Source organism: Cervus elaphus, chromosome 15 (assembly GCF_910594005.1).
Source record: "Cervus elaphus chromosome 15, mCerEla1.1, whole genome shotgun sequence".
NCBI lineage: Eukaryota > Metazoa > Chordata > Mammalia > Artiodactyla > Cervidae > Cervus > Cervus elaphus.
Genome location: NC_057829.1, coordinates 8725114 through 8730929, shown reverse-complemented (window position 1 = coordinate 8730929; position 5816 = coordinate 8725114). Strand labels below are relative to the sequence as shown.

The 5816-nt window shown below is 42.0% G+C and overlaps 1 non-coding gene across 1 annotated transcript; it reads left to right on the top strand.

Moving 5' to 3' along the window:
• The first annotated feature begins 204 nt into the window (after positions 1-204).
• On the top strand, positions 205-306 carry LOC122709730. The gene has a single exon (XR_006345699.1). It is a non-coding gene; the product is annotated as a U6 spliceosomal RNA (small nuclear RNA).
• The last annotated feature ends 5510 nt before the right edge of the window (positions 307-5816 follow it).

Genomic DNA, 5816 nt, shown 5'->3' with positions numbered 1-5816 from the left:
GAATCTACTTGGTGAGAAACACATTTGAAATATTCCGGCTCTAGTTGTCTCTAAAATGGGTGGCCCGCAGGATTCACAGTGCAGTGTTTCTGGAGAGGTGTGTTGTCGTAAAGGAATTGCGTTATGTTTAAATGTAGTTACTCTGGAAGGTATGTTCACACACATTGGTCACTTTCAGGCTATCCGCAAAGCCCCATGTGCTGTGCTGTTTTGGGTAGCGGGCGATAATTGAAAATGATACGGAGAAAATTAGCATGGACTCTTCTCAAGGATGACACTCCAACTTGTGAAGCATTCCATATTTTGAGGAGAAGAGGAATAAAGTTCTGTGAATGGATGATGCTGGTGGCTGCCCACCAGTGTGAATTATACTTAATGCCATCGAGTTGTATACTTAGTGGTGAAAATGATAAATTTTGTGTGATATGTATTTTACCACAATAAAAGTATCATGTTAAACTGATAATATTTTGGATATACTCAATTAAATAAAATGTATTGTTATCATTACAAAAAAAGTCAGGGTGCTGATTAAAACATGGTTGGAGCAGACATCTATCTTGCAGTCATAGGCTGTACTAGAGAAAGGCGGATGCTGACTGCCTGATAACTATAACGCTTTATTTGAGTAAGGGTTGGCAAGTGTCATTGGGCCCAATCATTGCAGATGTAGTAACTCGCTCACCCCTTACAACAACACTGATGGAGTTATTAGTCTCTCCACTTAACAGATGAAGGAAAACAGAGCCTTAAAGAGGTTGACTGGTCCAAGGTCATTTGGCTGATAAGAGATATTGTTGTTGTTTAGTCACTAAGTCGTATCCAACTCTTTACAATCCTGTGGAAGGATTGTAAAGTCTCCTCTGTCCATGGAATTCTCCAGGCAAGAATATTAGAGTGGGTAGCCATTTCCTTCTCCAGGGATCTTCCTGACCCAGGGATCAAACCCAAGTCTCCTGCATTGCCAGGTGGATTCTTTACCCCTAAGCCACCAGGGAAGACCAATAAGAAATGGGTCAGGATCAAAGCCAGGCAGACTAGCCCCCAAGCGACCAGACAGGGAAACCAGATGCTGGGGGAGAGGGGCTACCAATGTAGGGGTAGAACTGGCCAGAAACCTAACTGACTAATTGCCAGCAAAGACCCAACAGGAGGGAAGGTATGGATCATGTCAAAGCTGGCCCCAGCGAGAGAAGAATGAAGAGTTAGGGAATCTCAGGCTAGGACTTCACACTTCCAAAAGCAAGGGTCAAACTGAACTTCTTTGGCTGGCTTTGTGGCTCTCATTTTCTGCTCCCTAATGAAAGACATCCTGTTGGGATCCTACCAGGCCATGTGTGCTCAGCCTGGTGTCTCCCACGGCTTCTGATGTTTTGACACGACACACAGCAAAGTCCATATGCACTAAAATCATCCTATTAGTATATAGGCTGTTCTTTAAGAGGCCAAATGAAATCAGAGCTAAATAGCATCAACTGTCTGCTTAGCACATACATGTAACTGTATAATCTCACAAGAGGTGCAGACAGAGAAAGAGACAAAGAAACATCAATTTAAAGGAGTCTTGTTTGACCACCCATGGTGACCAATAGCTTCTTGGGTGTAAACACTCACGTTGCTGGGTTCAAGTCTCCCAAACAGTCAGCAGGCAGAAGGTCTTTCTGTTTAATGATAGTCCTAGGTCTGTCAGGTTGGCTGCCAACCCTAATTTAGAAGTTCTTTTCTCTGAAGGTTGTCCAGTTGTCCTCATTCTCTGAAGACCTGGGCTGGCTCATGGCTGCACGTGGGTCAGCCTCTCAGCGACTCAGCATTGCTCCAGTCACAAGACAGACCAACTCCTCCCTGAATCTGCTGGAGGAAAACGATGCCATTCTTTGAGAGAGTTTGTCCCTTCTGGTTCCTGCTGAGACTGCGTGACCTAGTGCACTGCGTGAAGCATCCCACCTTCAAGAAGCTCGCTCCTGACACAACCTGGTTGGGCTTTAAGGGTGTTGTGCTAAGTGAAATAAGTCAGACAGAAAAAGACAAATATTGCATGATCTCACGTGTATGTGAAGTCTAAAAAAGCTGAACATGGGAAGGACAAATTGGTGGTTTGGGACTGACACGTATGCACTATTATATTTAAAACAGATTAGCAACAAGGACATTCTGTATAGCACAGGGAACTCTGCTTATATTATGTAATGACTTATATGGGAAAAGAACTTGAAAAAGAATGGACACGTGTGTATGTATAACTGAGTCACTTTGCTGCTCACCTGAAACTAACACAACATTGTTAATCAACTATACTCCAATAGCAAATAAAAATAAAATAAATACAAGTAGAGAAATAGAGGGATATGGAGATGAAGAGAGAGAAAGGTTTTGGATTTGAGTTTCTTTGAAAGAAATGGAGACATACAGTAAAAGTGTGTGTGTGCGTACACACACGCGTGTGGTGTGTGCATGTGTGGTAAGTGCAGTATGTATTCTGGATTGAGTTCATTAGTTCAAAAGGACATTAGTGGAAAAATTAGTGCAGTCTAAGTAGTTTGTAGTTCAGTAAATAGCACTGCACCAATGTTAATTTCTTGCTTTTGATATATGTTCCATGGTTATAAAAGATATTAAACTTGAGGGAATCTGGGTGAAGGATATAAGGAAGTCTGTGCTCTTCCCAACTTTCCTGTAAATTTCTCCAAAATAAAATGTCTATAATAATAATAAAAAAAAGTTGAACTCAGAGGAATAGGCAGTAGGATAGGAGTTGCCAAGGTCTTTGGGGTAGGGGTGGGGGAAATGAGGCAACGTACATCTTCCAGCTAGAGGTGAATAAATTCTAGGGGCTTAATGGGCAGCATGATGACTAAAATTAGCCGTATTACATACTTTAAACCTGTTAAGAGAATAGATCTTAAATGTCATCAGCACACACACACACACACAATGATAATTACGTGAAGGAATGAAGGTGTTAACATTGTTTTAGTGATCATTTCACAATAAACATGTGTATCAGCTCACCACACTGTACACCTTAAATGTACATGTGCATATATCAAAAATTAAGCTGGGGGAAAAAAACCAAAGAACTCACTCTACTTTAGTAAAGTAGTTGTCTTTGGTAGTTGACTACTATGAAATCAAGAGGAATTGTCAAAGCTCTTGGTGTTTGTTTTTCTCTTTTCCTCACTTCACAACGCTCATACCTGGGTTTTGTCTGGTGAACTTGAAAAGTCTCATTTTCCTTCTTGTGTAAAATGTGCTATTGTGTATCGTCTTCCGTTGGTAGGAGACACAGAAGACGGCTGGGCTTGGGTGAGCTGGGGCTGTGGACTTACCCACAGCCACACAGGGGACCCCAATGGTGGGATAAAAAAATCAGGAATAACTGAACAGTCAGCACTGGTGGAAACTTTACTATGTAAGGGATGCTAAGCAGTCTCAAACACGTTGCTCTCAAAGAAAATTCAATGTGGTACACACAACTATTAAGTTGGCAGAAGGTTAATCTTATCACCAGTAAGATGCTTTACATGATAAAAGGGTCCCTTTAAATGATGTCAAACACCATGTTAAAAAAATACTTCATTAAAGTATAGTTTGATCTACAATGTGTGTTAATTTCTGTGGTACAACAAAGTGACCCAGTTATACATATATTTACATTCTTTTTCATATTCTTTTCCATTATGGTTTATCACAGGATATTGAATATAGTTCCCTGTGCTATACAGTAGGGCTTTGTTGTTTATCCATTCTTTATGTAACAGTTTGCATCTGATAACCTCCAATTCCCAATGCATCCTTCCCCAGCCTCTCTTCCCTGCTGGCAACCAAAATCTGTTCTCTTATATCTGTGGGTCATCCCTTTCCTTTCACCCAAAAATACTGGAACTAGTGATTTCTAATGAAATAGAAGTATCCACAAACCTTAAACCATCACCATAGCCACCAATTGCTTGTACAGCCCTCTGATGTGTTGCAACACTGATGTTGAGTGAGAACTCTTTTTCTGGAAAAAAAAGCAATTGAAGTTCAAGGATGCTTTATGACTTGCGGAGCTAGAAAGGAAACCAGACTTGCTGACTCCAACCTGAGTGTCTTGTCTCCAAGCCCCACGGATTTTACATAGACACGGGGACCAGCAGCATGTCTGTTTCAAGAAGCTCAGACTCTGAAAAGTGCCTTTCTTTTACATACTGAGGTGTATAGCTTCCATGACTTTCTCTGCATTCATCTCACCATCTCTCCTTCCTCCCCTCTGCCTGTGTCATTAACTCTGTTCTCTGTGTCTGCATTTCCATCGCTGCCTTGCAAATAGGCTCGTCAGTGCCATCTTTCTTGGTTCCATATATATGTGTTAACACACAGTATGTAAAATAGGTAGCCAATGGGAATTTGCTGTCTGGCTCCAAGGAACTCAAAGCAGGGCTGTGTCACAACCTAGAGGTGTGAGAAGGGGTGGGAGGTGGAGGGAGAATGAAGAGGGAGCGTGCATATGTATACCCATGACTAACTCATGTTGATATACGGCCAAAATGAAGCCAATATCGTAAAGCAATTATCCTGCTGCTGCTGCTAAGTCGCTTCAGTCGTGTCCAACTCTGTGTGACCCCATAGACGGCAGCCCACCAGGCTCCCCCATCCCTGGGATTCTTCAGGCAAGAACACTGGAGTGGGTTGCCATTTCCTTCTCCAGTGCATGAAAGTGGAAAGTGAAAGTGACGTTGCTCAGTCGTGTCCGACTCCTCGCGACCCCATGGACTGCAGCCCCCCAGGCTCCCCTATCCCTGGGATTTTCCAGGCAAGAGGACTGGAGTGGGGTGCCTTTGCCTTCTCTGAATTATCCTTCAATTAAAAGTAAATAAAAATTTTTTAAAAGTCAATTACTTTTCTTGTACTCCAGTTTTCTTTTCCTCAGTTCCAGCCAGACCAAGCTACCTTATTTTCTCCTGAATATGTTACCCAATTCCTGTGTTTGCAACTTTATTCAATGCCTTCCCTGGCCCCAAAGCCTCTCTTCACTCTTTTCCTTTGGCCTCAAAACTTCCTCAAGGAAGGTCTTCCTGCCGCCCTTTCTTCTCTCTTTCCCCATGCCTGGGGATCTCTCACATCCCGCCCCTATCACCTGCCATCTCTCCCACTCATCCAGGGCTTCAAAAAATCTCTAATGTCGTTAAAGTTCTTTCCACTACGATATACTGGGTTGGCCAAAAAGTATGTTCGGATTTTTCCATATGATGTTATGGTAAAACTTGAATAAACTTTTCGGCCAACGGTATATATACCACTTACTAGCAGGGATTGTGCCTTCTATCATTAACTAATTATATTTATATTACTAATTACTTATTTATTAAATAATTTATCACCCCAATAGACAAAAGATTTGTGGTAGCTCACAAAAATGAATACAGTTGAAGAGGATAAGATGAACAGTTGAAGTGGTTGGAGTGAAAGAGAGAACAAGAAAAGCAGAGGAATTTTCTCTTCCCTAACACGCCCAATAGGGTCTCACCAACGACACTCATGGAGACTGCTGTTGATAAGAATTCATGGAGGACAAGGTCTTATAAAGTTATGTTTCATGCCATCTGTAGGTCACTTTATAATTTTAAAGGTATTTATATATAGTGGGGCTTCCCTGATGGCTCAGATGGTAACAAATCTGCCTGCAATGTAGGAGACCTGTATTTGATCCCTGATAGGGAAGATCCCCTGGAGAAGGGAATGGCTTACTCACTCCAGTATTCTTGGCTGGAGAATTCTGTGGACAGAGGAGCCTGGAGGGCTATAGTCCATGAGATCTCAAAGAGACTAACACACAA